The 26,067-nt window shown below is 36.9% G+C and overlaps 1 long non-coding RNA gene and 2 pseudogenes across 2 annotated transcripts in view; all 3 read right to left on the bottom strand.

The window, feature by feature from the left end:
* LOC116549689 overlaps nt 1-26,067 on the bottom strand; it is a 58,056-nt gene that overhangs the window by 3,830 nt on the left and 28,159 nt on the right. Inside the window, exons 2-3 of the long non-coding RNA XR_004268004.1 lie at nt 8,569-8,631; nt 7,054-7,337 (exon numbers count right to left, since the gene is read on the bottom strand). This is a non-coding gene — a long non-coding RNA (uncharacterized LOC116549689). The remainder of the gene's footprint in view (nt 1-7,053; nt 7,338-8,568; nt 8,632-26,067) is intronic.
* Nucleotides 13,629-15,078, bottom strand: LOC116549683 (annotated as a pseudogene).
* Nucleotides 20,048-20,850, bottom strand: LOC116549686 (annotated as a pseudogene). The gene has a single exon (XR_004268002.1). The product of XR_004268002.1 is annotated as a histone H3.3-like (transcript).

The following is a 26,067-nucleotide window of genomic DNA, read 5'->3' as shown; positions in this document are numbered from 1 at the left end:
AAAATGGTCAGAAAATAGGTCAATGGTTCTCAAACTTTGGTAAGCATGAGAATCACTCGGGGTGCTCATTCCTAAGCACGACTCTCAGAGATTCTGCTTCAGTAGGTCTGGAGTGGGGGCAGAAAAATTGCATTTTTAATCCCTTAGCCCCATGACTCTGACACAGGTAGTCCACAGAGCACAGAGGTATAGGGGAAAAGGAATTTGTGGATGCTTATGTCCTGGTTCTTATCAACCACCTGCAGCTCAGCAAATATACCTTGAGGTGCACTCTGCCAGCCGTCAAAAAGTTTTGCAATCAAGGTTAACCTGTGTGGCTCAGGCTTGTAAGTTAATTTTCCGACTAATATGCTGAGAGAAAAATCTGCCTCCTGAGACTTAACAGGTCTTCTATATTTTAAAATGTTAGCTTGTTTTGCAAGGGTGGTGAAGCTGAAAAGTACTTAGAAAGCTCCAGGATTAGTCACTTCTCTTTTAAAAAAGGTTTCCAGTGGTACGATACTTACCTTGCAAAATGAAAATTTCCACTGGAGACTTTTTCCTATATTTTATAATCATTGATAAGAATTGATGCCAACTCTACCTTTTTTAGACCTTGACTGAAACATTTTAAAACTGAGTTGAAAATCATCCTGGGCACACCTTTCACACCCACTTGCTCTAATTTAACTCCATTTGTCTTTCCCTTACTTATTCTTTATTTTCCTGAGCATTCCAGCTGTTAGCATTAAATCTAATTTTTGTATGTCAGTCCACGTCAAAGCAAGCTTAATCCTTTTAATGTTAACCTATCACCAGCTCAGAGCTGCTTTATATTATCAGATATAACCACATTTCCAACCCTGAGGGCATGGAGTATGATTATGCATGCATGCACGCTAGAGATTTCCTGCAATACTACTTGGTGTATACTGGAATTCTGTATGGTTTGGGTCACAATTTAACCCCAATCGAAGTGCTTTGTTTACAGAAATAGCAAAAGGCTTTTTTATAAGGTGGGAGCACTGCAGAAGTATCAGAAAAAGGACTGGCTCTCATATTGTCGTGCATATTTTTTAGTCTAAGAGAGGTTAAAATGTTATGGACAAAGGTATACAGTTAATGACAGAAATGTTGAAATGGTAACCAAACAGGAAATCTTAAGATCTATAGCCTAACCCGCGCTTTGTCTTTTTGTCAATGGAGTTATACTATATCATTTACTTTCTTTTCTCCCTTGAGTGAAATAGGATTTCAAAACAAAGCAAAACAAAACAACCCTACTGTTTTTATCCCTTTCATGTAGACAATTATTTGGGGGGTAAGGGGAGGCTGTAAAAGAGTCCACTGTGTCTTGAAAGTTTGGCATAATTACGTTTTTTTTCTCTGCTGGTTTCTGACCAGATATACCTCAAATTTAGAAAGCTGCTCAACAGGGTATTGTCATTGGCTACATGGAAACAACTTGCAGTCAGGTACAGGTGACTTTTTAAAAATTCTACTAAGATATTTAGCTTTGTTATAGCAATACACTGATAAAGAAATTCTGTCTGTTTATATGGAAGATAAACATCATCGTCAAATGCAGATAGATACTATTGCCATTTTATTTTATATAATATATATATTTTGTATAATTGAATTAGAATTTTAGAAGGATTATATCTTAATTAAGTAAAAGAAGTGCTCAATATCTTGTAAATGAGTGGGAAGAGACATTATCAATAATCAAGTTTGAATGTCCAGTTAAATGTCTACTCTAAAAAGGCAACACATGGTGAAAAAGAATAAAAAAGAAAAATCTCTTTTATTTGTATTATGGACCTCAGTACTGAGGTTAAAAGAATAAGTCATTATTTTTTCCTAGAGTAGCTCACATCCTAAGGGGGAAGAATAACAGAAAATGTTAACTACACTGCTACAAGACAAGTAACTTCAAAGTCCTCTGAGACCTTAAGGGGAGAGTAATTAATTTTGTTTTGGAAATTGGGAAAGGCTTCAAGGGGGATATAATGTTTGAAACAAGTGCAGGTTCAATTTTTCAAAATGCCAAGAAGATGATTTTTTAAGGTTTAAACGCAGCAGCATGACATTTCCTTTCTGAACGTTAAAAAATATCTTTTAAAGCCTTATTTAAAATAATATTCCTACAAAATAAACGTCTCACTTCCCATTTTCTCCAACTGAGATAACAATGTCTTCCTTTTATTTTTATTTACTGCTTTGTTAGTTTTTCTGTTAAGCTTCTTATATATAGTTCATGGTGATTTTTCCTACATCGCTATTTGGGTAAAAGCTTCTTGAAGAAGTCTATGACTACATTTCCCTCTGAAAGTATCATTTTATATCCTTGTATATAATTCTCATTATTCTCTCTTGTTTCTTGTTTCCCCTTTCACTTTTATTGTATTCCCTTTTTCATAATATTTCAGTACTAACCATAGAAAACTGGGAACAATAGTACAAACTGATATCTTTATGTATTTTTCTTTCTATACACGCTTCCCTTGCATAAAGACACCGATTACAAATACTGTCATTTTCATTTACAAAGGGCAGAAAAGCTGGGGTTAAGGTATTTTCCAAGGATACAGGGCACCTGTGATGAATATAGAAACAAAATCTCCTAAGTCAGTGGTCATTAGATCAATTGTTCAACATTGTAAATGTTGTCCTAGATTTGATGCCGGTCCCTCAATGATAGGTTTTGAAAAAAGGGTTCATAATCTGAGATCCCTAGAAGGAAAGAGTTAAAAGGAAGAGACTCTTAGAGGATTAGATTGATCTCTAGGGATTTGGAAACTAGGCAGAAGATCTGAAGATCAAAGGAAAGATTTGATTCTGTGCTAAATTACAAGTTTTGAAGGAAATTAGAGTGTAATTTTGTTCAGCTATAGATAAGAATCCACAGCCTAAATTAGTAAAGTTCTTATAACTATTATCTTTTAAAATCATAATTAAAAAGTATTTCTAAAACTATGTCAGTTGTGAACGATCACCTTGAGGTACATGCGTAATAAGAAAAACCTGAGACGGCGCAGCAGTAGCAACCAGTGCATATTAAACATCAGTTGCAAAAGGGGAAGTCTAAAAGGCATGTCATTACATTACTGTATGTCTTTTCTTCTCAGTCACGAGAAGAGGGAAAGACATAAATCAAGGCTGTCATGCCTTGTTTATTTTGGCCTCACAAAACCATCAAAGTTCTGCTTTTTGGCGGAGCTCGTAGTGTGCCTTAGATTCTTCTCACCCTACACTTGAGAGGAAAGCTACATTTAAGCAGGCCCCAAAGAGCAACATTTTGGTATCCCCCTGGAACCATTTGTTACACTTGACCCTGACTCAGGCACTGGTAATACTCTCAACCCAGGTTAAATAAACTTGGCATATAGGCTAAGCCAATTAATGTGATTGCTGTCCACTGGTTAGAGGTTTCAAGAACAGTCAGCCCTGCTGGGATAAAAGAGCATGGTCTTTCTTCCATGACCAAATGAATACTTGATTAACCTGGTTTCCAAGTGAATACCTGATTTCTCTCAGAGATATGCTTATAGAAAGTTAGACTGGGCCTGTGGTAAAAATGGAGAATTAAACACACATACTGAACTCTGCATTCTCCCAGAAACTCTCAAACAACTGTCAAGGGATTGAGGGGAAGAGAGAATGGTGGGGGAAGTAAAAATGCTCCAGGGCAAAGGGACAAGAGGGGAGAAGGTAGTGGAATCTGAATGGCGGATGGTTGTGTGGTAAATGATGGTTGTGTGGTAAATGATTTAGCAGATCCATGAAATCGGAATAAATCCATCAGTGGAAAAAATTTAGAAGCACACTAATTGCCATTGCAGAATCTGCAAAGCTTCAGGGTTCTTGACCCCAATTATTCTAGAAGTAGGATACAGGTGGGACTAAAAAAAACGCTTGGATGCAAGCCTGTTTTTAAAATATCCATTTTATCTCTACTCCCTTTAGAAACCCCACTAAAATGACAGCCTCGGTTTCTGTTTGATTTGTCTTAAGGAACACACCAAGACGACCCAAACAAAAACCAACAAAACAAACAAAACATCTCTTTACATACTTTCTGTTAAAATCTTGTTGGGTACTTTTTTTTTTTTTTTACTATTGTAAATACTATGCTTTAAAATTTTTCTTTTCTAGCTGTTTGTTGCTGGTATATAAAAATGCCACTGACTTTTAGTTATTAATCTTGTAATGGTAACTTTGACAGAGCCTTAATAACTTTATTGTATTAATCCCCCAAATGATTAATAGTAACAATTCGGGCAGAATTCCTTCAGATTTCCTATTTTGTGGAAAACCATGTTATCTCTGATTAATAATAATTTACTTTCCAATCCTTACAGCATTTCTTTTTCTTTTTTTTCTTATTGCACTGGCTATGATATTTAATCCAATGTTGAATAGCAATAGTTGTATAGTGAATGATTATAGTGATTCACCATTGATTACAGTGTTTGCTATAAAATTTCCATACATAACTGTTTCAGGTTAAATAAATTCCTTTTTACAGCTTGTCCACTGGGATTTTGTATCAAAAATGATTATTAAATGTTATCAAATGTATATTCTATACCTATTAAAATAATATTTTCTTTTTCAATATATTAATGTGATACATTACTTAATAGATTTTATAATGTTAAATTTAATGTTTATTATGTTAAAATTACATTTCTAGAGTATATCAAACTTGGTAATTATATATCATCTTTTTATACATTGCTGGGTTCAATTTATACTTTTCCTTTTTTAGAATTTTTTGTTCTTGCATTAATAAGATTGGCCTGTTTTTCCCCTTTCTTTTACTCTCTTTACTTTTGATAACAAAAGAAATTAAATATATAAACTAATTGGAAAACCTCTTTTATTCTGTTAACTGGAATTTCAGGTTTGGAGTTAACTTTCTTTGAATGTTTCTTTGAACTCTCCTGTAAAATTGTGTGAATCTGCTGTTTTCTTCAAGGGAGCATTATGTACTACAAAAATTTTATTTCTTGACCAATTTTGAGTCAGTTTTGGTAACTTTTATAAGTGTTTTGTTCATTTCACTTAATTTTTCAAATGTGTTAACATTAAATTTACTTATATTTTCTTGTCATTTTGATCTCTGTAGCCTCTTTAGTTATACCTTCTTATTCATTCCTAATCTTTTGTGCTGTCTCTTTTGTTTCCTTAATCCAACTTGCCTGAGGTTTCTCAATATCATTAGTTTTTCAAAGAACCATTTTTGGTTTTGTTGATACAAAAGTATGAAGTTTTTTACTTTATGTTTTTCTGTTCTTGTCTTTATTATTTTATTTCTTCTTACTCTTACAGTTTCTGGGTTTACAGTTGTGCGCTACATAATGACATTTTAGTCAACAACAGAGTGCGTATATGATGCCCTTCGTAATGTAATAGAGCTGAACAATCACACAGTGACTTCTTAGCATTGTAACATAACACATTACTCACACGTTTGTTTGCAGTGATACTGGTGCAAACAAACCACTTTACTGTCAGTCACGTACAAGTATGGCACATCCAATTATGTACAGTACATAATACTTGCTGATAAAGGACTATGGTACTGGTTTATATATTTACTATACTGTTCAGTTTATTACTATTTTAGAACATATTCATTCTACTTATGAAAAAAAAGTTAACCATAAATCAGCCTCTGGTAGGTCCTTCAGAAGGTGTTCCAGAAGGCATTGCTACCACAGGAGATGACAGTTCTATGTATGTTATTGTTCTGAAGACCTTCCAATGGGACAAGATGTGGAAGTGGAAGACAGTGATATTGATCATTCTGATGCTGTATAGGCCTAGACTAATATGTTTGTGTCTTAGGTTTTAACAAAAAAGTTACAAAAATAAACCAAAAAAAGTTTGAATAGAAAAAAGCTTATAGAATAAAACTGTGAAAAAAGAGTTTGTACAACTGTGCAATGTGTTTTTGTTTTAAGCTAAGTGTTATTACAAAAGTAAAAATTTTTTTTAAAATTTAAAAATGTAAAAGTAAAACAGTTACAATAAGCTAAGATTCATTTATTACTGAAGAAAGAAAAATATTTTAAAATAAATTTGGTGTAGCCTAAGTATACAGTGTCTATAAAGTAGGATACAGTAATGTCCTAGGCCTTCACATTCACTTACCACTCATTCATTGACTCCCCCAGAGAAACTTCCAGTCCTGCAATCTCTATTTGTGGTAAATGCCCTAAACAGGTGTAGCATTTTAAAATCTTTTATGCAGCATTTTTACTTTACCTATTCTATATTTAGATATGTATATATATACAAATGCTGTTGTGTTATGATTGCCTACAAAACTGAGTACAGCAACATGCTGTACAGGTTTGTAGCCTCCAAGCACTAGGCTATCCTATATAGCCTACGTGTATAGTGTGCTATACTATCTAGGCTTATGTAAGTACACTTTATGATAGTCACAAAATGACAAAATTGCCTAGCAATGCATTTCTCAGCATGTATCATCATTGAATGAAGGGAAGAATGACTAACTTTTGCTGTTCTTTTTGTAATGCCTTAAGACAAATTCTTAGGTGATCAAGGTTTTTCTAATACAAACACTTTAGGCTTTAAATTTCCCTATGATTTTAAATTTCCCTTCTGTTCCAAAAGTTTTGAAGTGTTGTATTTTTATTAATGTACATATGCTTCTACAACTATTATTTATGCTATATTTTTGATTCATGGTTGCTTCTTTGCATGTGTATTAATAGTTTCTATTGTAACTTCATAATATTTTATTTGAGGCCTGCAAATAAAATACATTTCTTCATAACAATAGTATCTGGGGTATTATCAACTTTCAAATTAAATTTCTAGTTAAATTTCTTTAGGCATTATTAATTTCAGTGGTAAAATAATGGGAATATGGCTGGTGGTTAGGACATCTCAGGGGGAACTTTTTTCCTTTATTTTTGCTCCATGCAAAGAGAAGGAATATCCTTCCTGCTGTGGGTCACATTTGCCTCTTGTTTACCCACTGTGAGTGTCATGCTTTGAAGGGTCCTGGTTTCATGCAGGTATTTCTGATCCTACCTTCTCTACTCTGGCACCTGGTTTTCACTTCTGTTTTTAAAGCATATGCCAATTAACATCCAGACTTCAGGCTATAACAATTGGCAGATATTCCGAAGGATCAGGCAACCTCTAGGATTCAGCTAATCCTCATGGAATTATACTTTCTCATTGTTTGTTTCCTCTAGTTCCAGTTCTTTACTTCCAGTTCAGCAATGTTCCAGAAAAAAAAAATTAAATATTTACTTCATATTATTTTTCTTATTCCTGGAAGGATATCTCTGCACATGTATTCCGTCATACTTCTGGAAACTAAAAACCCTATTTATGACACTTTTTATTAAAATGTATTAAAAAACTCAGATCAGTTTGCTGTAAACAGCAGAGACATAACTAGAAACTCGAGAAATATGATGATTTTTCTGCTTAGTTTAATTTGGTAGGTAAATCACATCCTCAAAGCCATAGATTATTTCTGCCTTTTCATTCTGCCTGTCATATCGGCTTCAATCCAAAGCTATCTATCTCCCTGACATGGTCACAAAACGGTACCAGTACCCATAGAGCTGCATACTTTATGTCCACATTCAAGAAGAAAAGGAGCCAGTCCCTTCCCTAACAGTCATATGAGTTTTCTGACTTGTATGGTTCCCAGTGGGCAACCACTGAACCAAATCCTGTAAGAGAAATATCATGCTTTGATTAACTCAGTCCTGAGTAACTTAAAACACTTATTCCTTGTTTAATGTCCAATTCCTTCCTGGAGCCTCTGTTGCTAAGTGTAAAAAATATTTTTTCATTTTAAAAGAAAAATTGTGATGCATTTAGTCTCAACTCAAGGTACCTGATGATTTTATATAACAAACTATGCAAATAAGTGTACATAATTTTTAAAAGTCCAATAATTTGAAAGCAAAAATTCAAATTTAGGCATAAAATAGAATATACTAAGGGTTTACCGATTTATTCCTAGTCTAATTTTTGTGCCATTTTCTTCATCGCTTGTTAAACCTCTTGGGACTCTGGTGATCTTGCACTTAAACTACACTGAAAAATTACAGCACACAAAAATACTTTTAGGATAAAATAAAAGCTAAGAAAATGAAAACTTTGAAAGATGCAGAAATAGTGTAGGTTCACAACAGACTAAGCATTGTTAAAGCTGCAAACCTCTATCCCTCTTATTTGGCATACGTAAGCAAAGTCAATTGTTTTGTTTTTGCTAGACATTGTTCAAAATTCAAATTAAATTCATATGAAATTGTCTGACTAGAAAATGTTGTGTTGAGTAAATTGAACATGTCTTTGAGTAAACTGAATATGTCAATGTAAAAAATAATATTTATTATTTTTAGCATTTATTATTTCGATTACTTCTATTTTTTTATTTAATGTGTCTTGGAGTAAACAGGAAAAGCCTCACATGGAAAAAATGAATTGTCTGAAAATGACATGACTTTTCAAGAACCGCTATAGCAAAAAACAGAACATTTTATGGGAGGTAGGTCTGTACTGTGGCAAAGGAGATGGGTTTACTTTGAGTAACTGATCCTATTCAGGGCATGTCCTTGAAGATAATCTCCCCAAACTTCATGGTCACTACACAAAGGGGAAGAAAGAGAATGAATATCAATGAGATAATCATCATGCCCACTTCAGCCAATTATCTTGCAGTATTCATCTGCATTAAATTTAATCCACACTGAGATCCCACTCTCATCAATAACGGGACATTTAATTTCCTTAATCATTAGGGATCCTCCCTCTCTCCATGCGATCATATAAATCCAGAAAACCCAGGTATATATATACTGGTTAGTCACAGCTGGTCGCTGGTATTCACACTGTTCCTTCCACCCCCTAATGATGCTATCAAGCATTATCTTCCAATATTCATTAAGCACTCAGGTCTAGGTAGACTCAGGAATGAACCCCTCAGTAATTCACTCCATCAACTCCAGACCTTGCCTCTGCTCACCAGACTCCAATATATAATGCCCAGCTTCCTTGTCTCACTCCTGACCTTCTTCCCATGCTGTTCTGTTTCTTCTTGTTAGCTTTCCTAAAGCTTAGCTTCCCATTTTCTACTGCATTTTTCATTTTTGAATTAAAAACAGCTTTATTAAGATATGATTTGCATGCTATAGTGTTAATCCATTTGAAGTATATAATTTAGTGGTTTTCAGTATGCTCATAGAATTGTGCAGCAATCTCCACAATCCATTTTAGTGCATATTTATCATCCCCGAAAGAAATTGCTCATGCATTAGCAGTTACTCCCCATTTTCCTCCAGTTTCCCCACCCTCTGAGGTAATAAGCAACTACTTATCTAATTTTCTGTTTTAATAGGTTCGTCCATTCTGGACATTTCATATAAATGGAGACATATAATATATACTCTTTTGAATTTGGCTTCTTTCACTAAGCATAATGATTTGCAGATTTCATTCTATGGCATATATTAGAAGATAATTCTTTTTATGACTGAGTAATGTTCCATTATATGAATATTTGACATTTTGTTTATTCACCAATTGATAGGTTTGGAGCTATTATGAATAATGCCATGAACTTTTGTATAAATGTCTTTGTGGGGACATATGTTTTCTTTCTCTTGGGTAAATTCCTGGTAGTAGAATTGTTGAATTTTATGTGAAGTTTCACTTTTTAAGAAACTGCTAAGTTGTTTTCCAAAGTGACTGTGCTATTTTCTGTTCCTACAAGCAATGTTATCAGGGTTCTAGTTTCTCCACATCATTAACAAAACTTGTCTTTTGAATTATAGCCATTATAGTGTGTGTGTAGTGATATGTATTGTATTTTTTAAATTTTGAAGGCAGTCAGTTTGGCCAGGAACAGCTGGGTGCCTGGAGAGCCTCCTCAGTACAAGAAAAGAGTAAGTGAGAGATCCCCAGAGGCCCACACTCTCACTGCAGACTACTGCAACCCTAGCCCCAGGAGAGCCCTTCAACTCTTGCAGGCCCTGAAACTATAAGAGGGAGCTGCCTGGAGACCACATGACAGCATTGCTCCAGAAAGGGAGATCACACTCAGTCCCACACACCTCCACGTCCTAAGCAGCTACAGCAAGATACCATATGCAGACCCCAATTCCCACCAGATTGCATCCTGCCCAGGAGCCCAACAGCCCCTTCATCTCCACATTGCTGATCCCCCACTGGCATGCTCCTGCATCCACCCAGTGGGCTGAGTGGCGTGACATCAATTGAACCCAGCTGAATGGCGAAGCCCTCAGCACTCTAGCATACACATGGGCAGTGCAGCAGCTCACTAGGGAGGCTGCCCCCAGGAAAAAGGGAGACAAAACTTGCACTCACCAGAGCCTGAAACCTGCCTTCTGGGGACTGCTGCTATTGACAGCTACCCTACTCCCTCCAGTAGCTGGGCTGAAACGCGCTTGGATCTGCCCTGAGGCTAGGTTCTCCCCAGCTGCCATTGCCACTATTGCTGCTGCCACCAGCATAGAAGGCCAGAGTATGAGCTCTCCAGAGCCTGAGAGCTGCCTGCCAGCAGCTGCTGCCACTGACAGCAATCTCACCCATGCTAACATGCATGTGCCCTGAGGATAGGCTCTCTCTTCTTACCACCAATGCTACTGCTACCACTTGAGCACTTCATCTGAGGACCTAGGGATCACCCCATCCTGCCCACCATAGGCTACTCCCATGCACACAACCAAGGAGACTAAGTACAGGTGCACCCAGCCTGGCACCATGTTCTAGTGCCTCAGCATATTGCCCCAGGGCCTGGGGATTACCTCACCTCACTCATCACTGCTAGCATCTGTGAACTCCCTCTGGGGGCCAGAATACAGGCTCACTAAGCCTGCTGCTGTCACCACAGCTAGCACCTATCTGCACATGCCACCTGTGGGCCTAGGGACTGTCCTGCATAGCCCATCAGAGCTGCCACTAATACCATCACAACTACTTCCATTGCCCATGCCACATATAGTATCCAGGGTCATGAGGAACTACTCTCTCACTGCTACTACTAAAACCTAAGAAAGCCACCTGGAGGCCCAAGAATCTGCCTGCTTGAACTTGCTAACACTTGTGCCCATGTATATCACCTGGGGGCCCAAGGACAGGCATGCTTGGTCTGCCACTGCCACCACTGGGGCCTGAGGAGTGGCCCATGTAGTGTCCTCATCCCGAGCAAAACTTCACCACAGCCTTAACTAACAACTACAGCCTAAGCCACTGAGGAAATCACAGATACCAGAGATACTGTTGACAGTCAGAGAAATTATATAGAGATTATACTACTGCATATATCTAGAATCAAAGCTAAAGTGCCCTACCAAACTAACATCATAAATACATCTTCAGAAAAGTCTTCTCCTACAAAAGCCAATCCAAAAAACTGGAAAAAGAAGTGACTGCTGTACCAGATGCATAGATATCAATGTAAGGACACAAAAAACATGAAAAAGACAGAATATATGACACTTTCAAAGGAGCACAAAAATTTTTTAGCAACAAGTTGGAAAGAACCAAAGAGATAGATACCATTAAAAAGAATCCATCAGAAATCCTGGAACTGAAGAACTCAATGAATGAAATAAAAAAGTCACGTGAACATTTGAGAACTTCAACAATAGACTAGATAAAGCAGAAGAATTCCAGAACCTGAAGACAGGTCTTTTGAAATAACCAAGAAAGAAGGAAAGAAAGGAAGGAAAGAAAGAAGGAGGGAAGGAAGGAAAGAAGGAAGGAAGGAAGGAGGGAAGGAAGGAGTGAAGGAAAGAAGGGAGAGAGAAAGAGAGAGAGAGAGAGAAGGAAGAGAGAGGAAGGAAGGAAAAAGAAGAAAGAAAAGAAAAAATGAACAAACCCTGTGTAACATGTGGTATATTATAAAGTGACCAGATATTTGAATTTTCTGTGTCCCACAAGGCAAAGAGAAAGACAAAGATACAGAAAACCTATTTAACATAATATCAGATGAAAACTTTCCAAGTTCAGCAATATATTTAGACATCTAGATAAGAAAGCTCAGAGCTCTCTAAATAGATACAACCCAAAAAGATCTCACCATGGCACGTTACAGTCAAACTGCTAAAAGTCAAAGACAAACAGAGAATTCTAAAAACAGTAAGAGAAAAGCATCTAGTTATATATAAGAGACCCCCCTCATCAGACTGGAATTACACGCCTGCAATTCCAGCACTTTGGGAGGCCAAGGCAGGTGGATCATGAAGTCAGGAGATCGAGACCATCCTGGCTAACATGGTGAAACCCTGTCTCTGCTAAAAATACAAAAAGAAATTAGCTGGGCATGATGGCATGTGCCTGTAATCCCATGTGAGGCTGAGGCAGGAGAATTGCTTGAACCTGGGAGACGGAGGTTGCAGTGAGCTGAGACTGTGCCACTGCACTCCAGGCTGGGTGACAGAGTAAGACTCCATCTAAAAAAAAGAAAGAAAGAAAGAAACGAAATGCTTAAAGCAGCCCTACACTTGGAAGTGAATGGTTGATATCTACCATTATGAAAACACACATAAGTATAAAACTCACTAGTAGAGCAAACACACAAATAAGAAGGAGAAAGGACTCATCTTACCACTACAGAAAACCACCAAACTACAGTGACAAACAATAAAAGAGAAAAGAAAGAAACAAAGGATATACAAAACAACCAGAAAACAATTGACAAAACTGCAGGAATAACCCTTTACTTACCAATAATAACCTTGAATGTAAACAGATTAAATTATCCACTTATAAAATATAGACTGGCTAAAGGGGTCCAAAAACATACGATCCAATTCTATGCTGCCTACAAGAAAATCATTTCACCTGTAAAGACACATAGAGGTTGAAAATGAAGGAATTAAAAAAAAAATTCCATGCAAATAGAAACCAAAAATGAGCAGGAGTTACTATACTTATGTCACATAAAAGAGACTCTATGTCAAAATAGCAAAAAGAGACAAAGATGGTCATTAGATAATGATAAAGGGGAAGACTGAGCAAGAGAATATAATGATTCTAAATATATATGCACCCAACACTGAAGACCCCAGATGTGTAAAGAAACATTATTAGATCCAAAGGGAGAGATAGATTTCAATGCAATAATAGTTGGGAATTTCAACCCCAATCAACACTAGACAGATCTTCTAGGCAGAAAATTAACAAAGAAACATTACATCTAAAGTGAACTTAAATTTCACTTTAGTTCAAATAGACTTAACAGACACCTACAGAACATTTTATTCAACAGCTAGAGAATATACATTCTTCCTCTTGGCACATGAAACATTCTCCAGGTCATATGTTTGGCCACAAAATGAGTCCAACAAATTTTTAGAAATCAAATTTATACCAACTATCTTCTCAGACTACAGTGAATTAAAGCTAGAAATTAATAAAAAGAAGAACTTTGGAAGCTGCAAATACACAGCCATTGGGTCAAGAAAACAATTAAGAAGAAATTTTTTAAATTTTAGATATTTTTATTTCTCCAAATATGCTATTTATCAGGAGTGATTGAAATACAAAATATAATTCAGTCCCATCGTCATCATCATAGAAATGGGTTTAAGAGAAAACTAGTCAGATGAATATTATTACTTCTCATTTTCAACTAGTATATAGTTGCCACTGATAAATTGACAGCCAGGAGTCTGTCAAGAATGCTTAAGATATGTTATATAATACAACATACCTGTTCACGGGTTGAGCGGGGGATCCCTAGGAAATAACTTATGTGTATTTCTTGATTTCATCATAAAAGACAAGCACAAAAGCACTGCCCACGCCTCTGAGAACATTGGACCATGCACCCTTGAAAAAAATCTTTGCCTTCTTCATCACGAGCAATCTTCCTCCAGCAGTCTGTGCACATAATGTCAGTTCCTTTGCACCCTGACTGCATCATGATGCGGGGGCAAACAGTGTCAAATGGATAGGAAGTCAACCCAGCAATAGCAGTGACAGTCTGTGCAATCATCCAGCTGATACAATGTGAGTGTTCTTGGGATCTGGAAATATTCTCTTTCTAGTGTCATAGACACCGAGGTGGGCAGCTCGGTGGATGATAATAACCCTGCACAGACACATTAAAGCCTTGGTACAGGCCCTTAATCCCATCAGATTTGTAGATCTTAACCAGGCAGTCACCGAGGCCTCAGAATTCCCTTTCAGCTCCAGCTTTACCTACATCAGCTGCTAGTCGGGTGTGGGCAAAATCAAGAGGGTACACAAAACACAATGATGTGGTCACAGTGGCACCACATGATGTCAGATTCCCTGCAAAGTAGCACCAAGACTGGGTCCTCTTGTCCACTCCACCCAGAAAGATCTGCTTGTGTTTGTCTTTGAAGGTGAAGTTGAGAGCCTGGGTGGGGAATTATCTAATGACATTGGCCAGGTTACTGTGCCACAACAGGATTCCCTGCTCCTTGGGAATATGGACCATGTAGTCTATAATGCCCTTGCATTGCTTATCTGTGGTGATCTCCTTGCTGGCATGCTGCACCTGCAGCATCAGTTTGACCTGCTTCATGGGCACTGCCACTGTCTTGGAGATGGCTGCAGCCACTCCACCTGCCAGAAAGTCCTTGGTGAAGAACATAGCGGCATCTGTCATGTGAAAGGAAAAAGAGGAGGCAGGTTGTGCAGGACAGGACTGGGCCAGCAACCAGCTTTGACTCCGTGGCTGCAGGAGAAGAAAATTTTAAAAAATTGAAACAAATAAAAATGGAAACACAACAAGCCAAAACCTGTAGACTACAACAAAAACAATGCTAAAAGGGAAGTTTGTAGCTATAAACACCTACATCAAAAAAGTAAAAAGATTTCAAACAGTCTAATGAAGCACTTTAGGAACTAGGAAATCAGAGCAAGCCAAACCCAAAATTAGTAGAATAAAATATATAATAAAGATCAGAGGAGAATTAAACAAAATAGAGGAGATGAAAGAGACACTATAAAGGATCAATTAAACAAAAAGTTGGTTGTTCAAAAGATAAATAAAACTGATAAACCACTAGCTAGACTAATAAAAAAAAAAGAGAAGACCCAAATTTTAAAAGTCACAATGAAAAAGGAGACATTACAACTGATACTGCAAAAATACAAAAGATCATCAAAGATCATTGACATGAACATATCATATGAACAACTATATGCTAACAAACTGGAAAATACAGCAGAAATGAATAAATTCCTGGATACATACAATCTACCAAGATGGAATCAGGAAGAAATAGAAAACCTGAACATACTAATAATAAGTAATACGATTAAATTAGTAGTAAAAAGTCTTCTACAACAACAAAAACACCCCAGGACAAAATGACCTCACTGCTGAATTCTACCAAATGCATAAAGAAAAAATAAACAACAATTTTCCCCAAAGTATTCCAAAAATTTGAAGAAGATAGAATTCTCCCCAAGCATTACCTTGATACCAAAACTGGACAAGGGCACAATAACGAAAAGAAAGCTATAAACCAATATCCCTGATGAACATAGATGCAAACATCACCAACAAAATACTGCAAACTGAATTCAACAACATATCAAAAAGATAATACACCACAATCAAGTGAAATTTATTCCAGGGATATAAGGATGGTTCAACACATGCAAATCAGTAAAAATGAAACATCACATAGACAGAATAAAGGATAAAAACAATGTGATCATCTCAATAGAAACAGAAAAAGCATTTGTTAGAATTCATTGTCTCTTCATGATTTAAAAAAAAAAAAAAAAAAAAAAAAAAAAAAAAAAAAAAAAAAACCTCTCAACAAACTAGGCATAGAAGAAATATACCTCAGCATAATAAAGGTCATATATGATAAACCCACAGCTAACACCTTACTAAATGGGGAAAAGTTGAAAGCCTTTCCTCTAAGAACTGGCACAAGACAAAGATGTCCTCTTTCACCATTCCTATCCAATATTATACTGGAAGTCCTCACCAGAGCAATCAGGCAAGAGAGAGAAATAAAAGGTATCAAAATTAGAAAACAGGAAGTCAAACTGTTCCTCTTTGCAGATAGCATGATCTTTTATTTAGAAAAATCTGAAGACTCCACCAAAAAACTCTTAGACCTAATAATCAGATCAAATAAATTTGCAGGAAATAAAATAAACATATAAAAATCAGTAGCATTTTTATTTATCAATAATGATATAGCTAAAAAAAAGAAATTTAGAAGGCAATCTCATTTGTAGTTGCTTAAAAATAACCAATAATAAATTTAATGAAGGAGGTGAAAGACCTCCTCAAGGAAAACAACAAAACACTGAAGAAAGAAATTGAAGACGGTGGGGTGTGATTGTTCATTCATGTAATCCCAACACTTGGGGAGTCAAGGGTGAGGTGGGAGGATCTCTTGAGTCCAGGAGTTCAAGACCAGCCTGGAAAACATAGCAAGAACCTCTCTCTTGGAAAAAAAAAAAATTACTGGGTGTGGTGACACATGTCTATATAGTTCTAGCTACTCGGGAGGCTAAGGCAGGAGAATTGCTTGCGTCTAGAAGTTTGAGGTTACAGTGAGCTATGATGACACCACTGGACTCCAGCCTGAGTGACACAGTGAGAACCTGTCTCTAAAGAAAAGACAAGAAATCAAAGAGGACACAAACATATGGAAAGACAACCCATGCTCTTGAATTGGAAGAACTAATATTGTTAAAATGACCATACTACTGAAAGTCTACAGATTCAATACAATTCCAATCAAAATACCAAAGTCATTTTTCACAGAAATAGAAAAAACAATCCTAAAATTTGTATGAAACCAAAAAAAGACCCCAAATAGCCAATGCAATTATGAACAAAAAGAACAAAGCTGGAGGTGTTACACTAACTGACTTCAAGATATGTTGCAAGGCTATAGTAACCAAATTAGCATGGTGTTGGTATTAAAAACAGACACATAGACCAATGGAACAGCATAGAGAACCCAGAAACAAATCCAGGTATTTACAATCAACTATTTTCAACAAAGGTTCCAAGAATATACCCTAGAGAAAGGATTATTCTCTCAGTAAATAGTTCTGGGAAAACTGAATACCCATATGCGGAAGAATGAACTAGACCTCTATCTCTCACCATATACAAAAATTAACCCAAAATGGATTAAAGACATAAACATAAGTCCTGAAAATATAAAACTACTAGAAGAAAACAGGAGAAACACTTCAGGACATTGGTCTATGCAAAGATTTTACAGCTAAGATCTCAAAAGCACAGGAAACAAAACCAAAAGTATACAGATAGAACTATAATACATTAAAATGCTTCTGAGCAGCAAAAGAAATAATCATCAGAGTGATAAGACAACCTGTTGAGTGGGAGAAAATATTTGTAAACTATTCATCTGACAAGGGACTATTAACCAAAAAAGACAACAAACTAAAACAATTCAAAAGCAAGAAAGAATGTAATCCCATAAAAAAGTGGGCAAAGTACACGAAAAGATATCTCTCAAAAGAAGACATACAAATGGCCAACAGGTGTATAAAAAGGTTCAATATTACTAATCTAATCTTACCCTAGTTCGAATGGCCATTATTATTAAAAAGAAAAAATAACAGATGCTGATGAAGATGTAGAGAAAAAAGATTTTTATACACTGTTTGTGGGAATGTAAGTTAGTACAGCCACTATGGAATACAGTATAGGAATTTCTTAAAAAGTTAAAAATAGCCGGGCGCGGTGGCTCAAGCCTGTAATCCCAGCACTTTGGGAGGCCGAGGCGGGTGGATCACGAGGTCAAGAGATCGAGACCATCCTGGTCAACATGGTGAAACCCCGTCTCTACTAAAAATACAAAAAATTAGCTGGGCATGGTGGTGCGTGCCTGTAATCCCAGCTACTCAGGAGGCTGAGGCAGGAGAATTGCCTGAACCCAGGAGGCAGAGGTTGCAGTGAGCCGAGATCGCGCCATTGCACTCTAGCCTGGGTAACATGAGTGAAACTCCGTCTCAAAAAAAAAAAAAAAAAAAAAAAAAAAAAAAGTTAAAAATAGAACTACTATCCAATTCAGCAATCCCTTTACTGGGTATTTATCTAAAGGAAAGGAAATCAGTATATCAAAGAGATATTTGCACTGTCATATTTACTGCAGCATAATTCACAATAGCAAAGATATGGAATCCACCTAAGTGTCTAACAACAGATGAATGAATAAAGAAAATATGGTATATATACACAATGGAATATTATTTGACTATAAAAAAAATGAAATCCTATAATTTGCAGCAACATGGACAGAACTAGGGATCACTATGTTAAATGAAATAAGCCAGGCACAGTAAGACAAATATTGCATGTTCTCATTCATATGTTGGAGTTAAAAAACTTGATCTTATAAAGAGTAGAATGATAATTACTAGAAGCTGGGAAGGATGTATGGGGAGGGCATGAGGAGAGGCTAGTTAAGCGTAGAAACAGTTAGAATGAATAAATTCTGTTTGATATCAGAGTAGGATGATTACAGTTAATAATGTATCACATGTTTCAAAATAGCTAGAAAAGAGAATTTGAAATGTCCCAACATACAGAAATGATAACTATTTGAGGTGATGGATACTCTAAATGCCCTGACTTGATTGTTATACATTCTGTGCTTATAAGAAAATGTTACATGTACCCCATAAAAGTACATAAATATTATGTATCAATAAAAAATATTCCAATTAGTTGGCTACATTTAAAACTTGGGAGAAATTCTGTGTATTTGGACTCTCTGGAATCATCGAGATGTTCTCACAACACTGGGGCCTCAGTCTTACGAGGTGGCATTTGGTTGGAACTGTGTAACTGCTATTCTCTCTAGAATGGCATGTTCTCCAATTTACTAGAATCACATCTCATGAGCCTAACAATGATTGTTATCAGTTTCCATTTTCATTATAGTTGTGCTGTTATTTTTCTGTAGTTAAGAAATGTTTTGTGACTCCACATCTCTAGCAAAAGTGGAAAATGACATACAGACTGCAAAGACAATATAATTCAAGAAAAGTGAGAGACAGCAAAGTTGTTTTCAAAGAAGCAAAATAAATATACAAAACTCAGTAGTGTTTCTATTTATCAATAATGCAATAGCTGATAGAGAAATCAAGAAGGCAATCCTCATTTACAATAGCTTAAAAAAATACCTAACAATAAATTTAACCAAACAGGTGAAAGGCTCTACAAAAAAAAAACAATTGGAGACAACTCTTTCATGTTTACTACACAAAGTATGCCTTTGTCAAAAGAATGCAACTAAAGTCATCATTTTGAAAAAACTACAGAAAGATAATGCATCATGAGAATGTAATGAACTGAGAGAAACAACAGAAATTTCAATGGTGTTCTTTTGTGAAAGCAAATCAAATAAGTAATGCTACCATGAAAAGTAATGATTAGTTTTTAAAATGCAATGGAGCTTATAAAAATGTTTAACATTTATGTTTTGATTATCTTATTTTTAGAAAGAATTGTTCCTTTGGCAAGAAATAATCTACCACACTTTTTAAACCAGACTCAATTTTTAGAATATTATGATTATGGGAATTCCCCATTGCAGAGTGGAAGACCGAATTCCAAACAAAGTTCTCTAACTTCAAACTTTTTAAAAAAATAAACAAATGTTTTTCACTTTGTTTCTCGCTATTAATACTGATAGAATGAATGCAAATTTATCAAATAAATCAAGTAGCATTAAAATATGATACTGATAGCAAAATAGGATGATGTTAGAAAATTAGATTTCCTCAATGTCTTGAAAGTAGTTACTCTAAACACAAAAGCAAACTATGTTTGGAAGTACCTATATTGAAAACATCTGTTCTCCATTATGAACTAAAATAAAACAAAATATTGTTCTCATTTAAGGGATTCAAGGCCAAATTCTGTACTGTCTATTTTAAAGAGAAATACAAAGTCTAATACATGTTACATAGAAAAAAGGATGTTAGTTTTCTTTCCTTTTTTTTTTTTTTTGCCGTCAATAAGAAATTTACTTGTTTTAAAAAAATCCAAATGTTGGCATTGTCCAGAAAAATTTAACAGGTTTATTTATAATTATTATAAAGTTGAACTGCTGAAACTTGTTCACTGAAACATTTTAACTTGCATTAATGCTTTACGTCTCTGCATTTATATTAAAAATTCACACACAAATGAAAATGGAAAAACTGCCAATACCTGATTTCTGTCCCCTATTTTTCCACTCGCAATCATATACTTAGGTACCTTTTGACCCCATGGAAAAAAAATTATCTAACATTCAGAACTAACAGTAACAGGAAGAAGAGAATTTTTTTTTTTTTTTTGAGAATGAAATGTTTCCCATCATAGTGGATCCCTAAGCACGCTCTCCACGTATGCGGCGTGCTAGCTGGATGTCTTTTGGCGTAATTGTTACACGTTTGGCATGGATAGCACAAAGGTTGGTGTCTTCAAAAAGGCCAACCAGATAGGCCTCACTTGCCTCCTGGAAAGCACCGATAGCTGCGCTCTGGAAGGGCAGATCTGTTTTAAAGTCCTGAGCAATTTCTTGCACCAGACGCTGGAAGGGAAGTTTGCGAATCAGAAGTTCAGTGGACTTCTGATAACGTCTAATTTCACGGAGTGCCACAGCACCAGGCCTGTAACAATGAGGTTTCTTCACCCCTCCAGTAGAGGGCGCACTCTTGCGAGCGGCTTTTGTAGCCAGTTACTTCCTGGGTGCTTTACCACCGGTAGATTTGCGAGCAGTCTGCTTTGTACGAGCCATGGTATAGAGATCTCCTTACTTACCCCCCTTCTTCGGCTGGAGCTCCGCGAGCGAGAGGCGGCGCTGGTGTTGCAGAGCGACGGTGGCGCGGCGGCGGCTGCGAACACAATTGCAGGATGTTAGTTTTCTAATTATAAATCAGGAGAATTAGAGTTTGACAATTTTCAGTTAATCTTTTTATTTTGAATTTAACATATAATCCAAAATATCATATCTGCTTACATTACACCATTCACTTCTAATTTAGTTTTAATTTAGTAAAAATGAAGACTTTGATTCTATTTCTAGAAGTTAAATGTTCTTGTACTTGGGCTGCTGCACACACTTACAATATCTACTTTGACCCTCAAAGCTGTTGAACTGTGAACACCTGCACCAAGAAAAGTGTTCAAGGATCTTTATGCTTCTTCATGATCCAGGCCAGATTATCAAGATGGGAGAATACATGGGAACTATGAGCAGACACTCAGAAAGAGAGACGTCTTTTGCTGAAGAGAGGAGGGCAGAATGGGCCACCAGGATACTCAGATGATGAAGAAGGTGGTGGCCCACTGTTGATTTTAGAGAGTAGGATGCAAGCTCAGCATGAAATTGTTGGAGGTGATGGAGAGGGCAGAACAGTCTCAACGATTTTGGTTTGATTGCTTGTTGGTAGCTCATGGCTGAGCAAGCTCAGCACAAGCCCCTTACTGGGATTCTTCCACACTTAACTCCACAGCAGCCCTTCTCCCGGACCCCTACTTCTGCAGGGGGCAGTATCTAGTTCTGGCAGAGAGGTAGAAATGTTTCTTGTGTTCTGTATGGCTAATTACACATCAGTGTTTACAAGGGAAAGGTCCCTACTTCTAACCCCTGCAGCACTTAGCCTGTGCTCTGAAACATACCCTTTTTATCTTAGCATGAAGAGCTGGCACTGGCATTTATTAATCATAAAGTTATTTGTTCCATTTTAAAACCAACTATGGTGCTCAACTCCATAACCTCCTGTGGCAGTGGGTTTCACAAGTTGGCTAAATGTGGCACAAAGTAATAGTTTCTTCAACTTGCTCTAAATTTATCAGCCATCAATTCCACCAGATGACATTTTGTTCTTCAGTGACATTTTGGAACATTCACTTCTTTGGTTGAAAGTACAAACAAAACCCTCCCTCGTGCTCTCAGGCACTAAATAATCACCACTTGTCATTTCCCCTTTAACTATGTTAATCTGGTTTGATTGATTGAGAGAAAAATCTTAAATTCTTTTTTCTAACTAGCCATTATTGTATTCAAATTTTACTCTTTTCTACTACTTTCTTGGGAGTCATTTCAAATGCCTATTTATTATTTGGTATATTTATAAAGTGGCCTATTTTGTAGGATTAGGATTAATTCATGTGAACAGTGCACGCCTCAAAAAGTATCAAGTGTCTTCTAATGACAATGACTCACAATAAATTGTCTGTGGCCATCACTTCATCCAGGGAGTAGGTGACAGAATGAATAACATGATTTTAGAGCAACTGAATTGGTTCTGTGCCTGCCACCTCCCTCTGCTGCCAATTCTCCCACTCACACTGATTTATGAAATTTTTCTACTGGGGTTCAGTTACTTCGATCCCTATTTCAAGTAAAACTCCTCAAAGAGAAGTGTTATTTAAGCTACTGTCAGCCATTTTCTCCAGGGCACAAATTATGATGATGTATGACATCTCCTTTTCTTTAAACCAGTCGTTTTCAAATCTTGTCCTGTAGAACCCTAGAGGTCTAGAGCATCATAGGAATCATGGCAGATTAAGAAGAACCAGATGGGCTAGGTTACAATCAGAGCAACTCTGCTGCTACTATCACAGGATTCTTAAGTGTAACTTTACCAGCAAGAAACCTCTGTGGCCAGTGGCACCTTTGCCCGAGTTTTGCTTGGGCCTGCTGGGCTTGTTCTGCCCACCTGTCCTGGCAGGCTGAGCTAGGCTCGTGCTACTGGCCTGGATCCCACACCTGCCAAGGGAGAGTGAGGCACAGAGAAGCAAGGGGTTTGTGAGCGAGCAAGCATGGGGTCCAGCCACTGCTCACAGCCAGCATGCTAGCTGCTATGGAGGGACAGACAGCTCCAGGTGCTGGCACAGGCACCGGCTCAGGCACCAGCTCTGTGCAAGACTGTGGCTGGATCAGATGCACTGTAAGCAGCTTCTGCTGTGGGCACCCACATCTGGATGAGGGAAATGAGTTGGTATTAGGAAGCTTGGAGATACCAGGAACTGCAGAACCCCAAAAAGGGTGTCACAGCCCTGGCTTGGGGGGCCCCCCTAGGTCTGAGCTCCCTGAAGGGCAGTAGCTCTTCTCTCCTTCTCGTTGCCTGCAACATGGTGAATAGGGAATGTGTTTCAGCCCTGTTTGTGTTACAGATCTTTTAGTCCCACCATTTGTCAGGGAACATTTTGGAACATTCCAGGTCCCAAGTTCTTGGCCAACCTCCAGGAAGAATTGAGTACCCAGACAACTGGAGGGTGAGCACAGCAGAAAGGAGCTTCATTGAGTGATGGAATAGCTAACTCGACGAAACATTATGCAGCCATTAAAAATTATAAAGATTATGTGATAATTTTTATGATATATCAGCAAGTAAAAAGAATTACAAAATGGCATTAGGCTATGATTAATTCAACATTCATAAATGAAAAGTTTTACAGTTTATTAAGAGAATTATTACTAATATATTCCTTTTAATTTTTTCTTAACTTTTGTCATTTTACCTAAATAATAAAAAGTGATGTTTATTTAGCATTAAATGAAATTTAAACTAAATATTTGAAATTTATTATGCTACAAAAGATAGAAAAGTGATTCAGTCTTAAATACTTGTAGTAGAAATTATATGGGATATTTGAAAATAATCTAATTGCCTAATATCATTTCCATTGTAAAACTAAAGGTAAGGTACTTAAATGATACCTATGTATCAGCTACAAAAAATAGAAATCAACTTACAAAAACCTTACTTATAAAACCATACACATTCTTTTAGGGATAGAAGGAGCCTGGGACTTGTATTATGTAGTTATATTATGAAATGCACATTTTACAGCGCAATGGAAAGGAAAAAAAATTGTGAGATGAAGTGGAAAAAGGTTTTACAGATGATATCAGCAAAAAGACGACAGGATAATAAAATAGAATATCTCAGGAAGGTTCTCAGATGCAAAAATCTTCCAAGAAGACATTTCCCACAGAAGTGGCAGAAATGAATATCAGAGTGCTAAAAAGCCTCAGCATAATTACATGTAGAATGAGAATAATATCAAATAGCATTGCCTCTAATTTATAAGAGATGTAAAACAGTGGAGAAAATATGTGTAAAGACTTTTAAATAGAAAATAATTTGAAATTAGAAAAAGAAAACTGAGAACAAAGGTAGTGACAACTTCACAACCAGAAAATTCTTTACTTGTGTAACACCAATATTCCTACTATAGTTGGTATCTTCCCCAGATACAAGAAAATTTCTAAACTCTATAGCCTCAGAAGGAATCTTGGACAACACATAATACAATTTTATTTTCTAGTTGGGCATGCTAAAGTTTATGGAAAAGACACACCCAAGAAACATAGCAAGGAAAGACAGAGCCTGTCCCTGGGTCTCCCTGGCTCTGTGGTGCCCCACCCTGTATGTGGATTGCCTCATGTTTTTATGTCTATAGTGGCACCAAAGGCCTAGGCTGCAACACTGCCTATGCGCCAATATGTCCTTCATCTAATGCCTTTGCAGGTACTCTTTGTCCATTGCCTCCAAGGATATAATTAACTTCATTCTTTCACTATTAAAGTCTCTCTGTTCCATGGACAGTCCATGCCAATATTGCTTAAAGCTTATTATATAGTACTATAGAGTCACTTAAGACATGGGATTCCTCCCTGGTGTGTTCAGTACATTCCAGAACTAAGATATAACACATGAAATAAGCAACAATGCAAGAAGATAAACTATCCAGGGCTCAATCAGAAGTCAATATATCACTCTAGATAGGCAGAGGAAGAAATCTGTGGGCACAGGATTTGTTTGGAAGCCTTCATTAAGGCGCCAGCACAGGGAAAAATAAAACAATGTTTGTCAAAGCAGGATCTGAGGATCATCTACAACTGAACCACTGGGCAAATTGATTTCAACATGCAAAACCAGGAGTCAGTATTTTAAACAAGGTCTAGGCGATTGTTGTGCTTGGGAAAGTTTGAGAGCCACTTTCAAGCAGTTGGGAGTTTGTGCATGAACTTCTGCAGGAAGCAGCATGATGTGTTCTGGAACTGTTTGTGGAGGCAGAGCCTTCAAATCACACAGTGGGAGAACTAATGTAAAAAGATGACTCAGCAGGAAGCTACGAAGCAGAATAAACTTTAACTCTATGAACTGAAGAAAATAATGACATTTAACCTTGAGCCACTACTGATATGAAATCCAGTGTGCACAAAAGAAAAGAATCCAGGCTGAATTCTGTGAAATTATGAGTTCAGATGACACATTTTAATGGTGTTTCTTAGACTTAAATAGGGTATTTTTAAAAACTTCTTCAGGCACAACTCTTAGTTTAAATGATTTACTGTTAGAGTAAAACGACCAAATGAGTTAGTAAATAGACCTAAGATTTCCCATTGTTTTTGCTTTACAAAGGACCTTTAAAAAATTTTTTTTCTTTTTCATCTTAGAGCTTTGCTTAATAAATTGTACCAATACATCTGGGCATCTAGTGGAAATGATTCTGTTATAGTATCATTGTAGTGGTTCATCTGAAAAATAATAAATATGTAAGTTTGAATGAGTTGCTTTGACAGTGAGGGTCTATGTGGGATCTCTTTTGGGTAAAACCCCTGGTCCGCTGCTCCATCCCAAACAGGCTTTTCTGTGCCCTCCAGGTCTCAGGCATGTGGCTGATTCCCTCCCTTCTCTCCAGTGGCTCTCACTCTCAAGACTGTATATGTAATTACGATACAACTTCCTTAGCTTTCTCCAGAATTGAAGAATCATACACCTTTTTATTTTAGAATTTTGCACTAAATACTATATGAAGTGGGAGGTGAGGGGTAAAAACAATGAAGGACGAGATGCTGATGAAATGGGAGGAGTTCCCTTATCCCTCTTCACAGGGCATGTGACAAGGGTGTGGCTGGCTTCTTCTGCGCCCCACTGCCCAAACCCCTAGGGGGAACATGCAGAAAGACAGGTCGTGGGGAGTGTTTTGGGCTAATACCCCACAGCAGCATCTAGGGTTGATTGTTTCCAGCTCGCGAAGCCCCAGGTGGCGTGTGTTACGGTGTG

This window comes from Sapajus apella, unplaced genomic scaffold (assembly GCF_009761245.1).
Source record: "Sapajus apella isolate SASKATOON/1434 unplaced genomic scaffold, GSC_monkey_1.0 scaffold6, whole genome shotgun sequence".
Classification (NCBI taxonomy): domain Eukaryota; kingdom Metazoa; phylum Chordata; class Mammalia; order Primates; family Cebidae; genus Sapajus; species Sapajus apella.
Note: the sequence above shows the minus strand (reverse complement) of the source record. Positions and strands in the feature narration are given on the sequence as shown.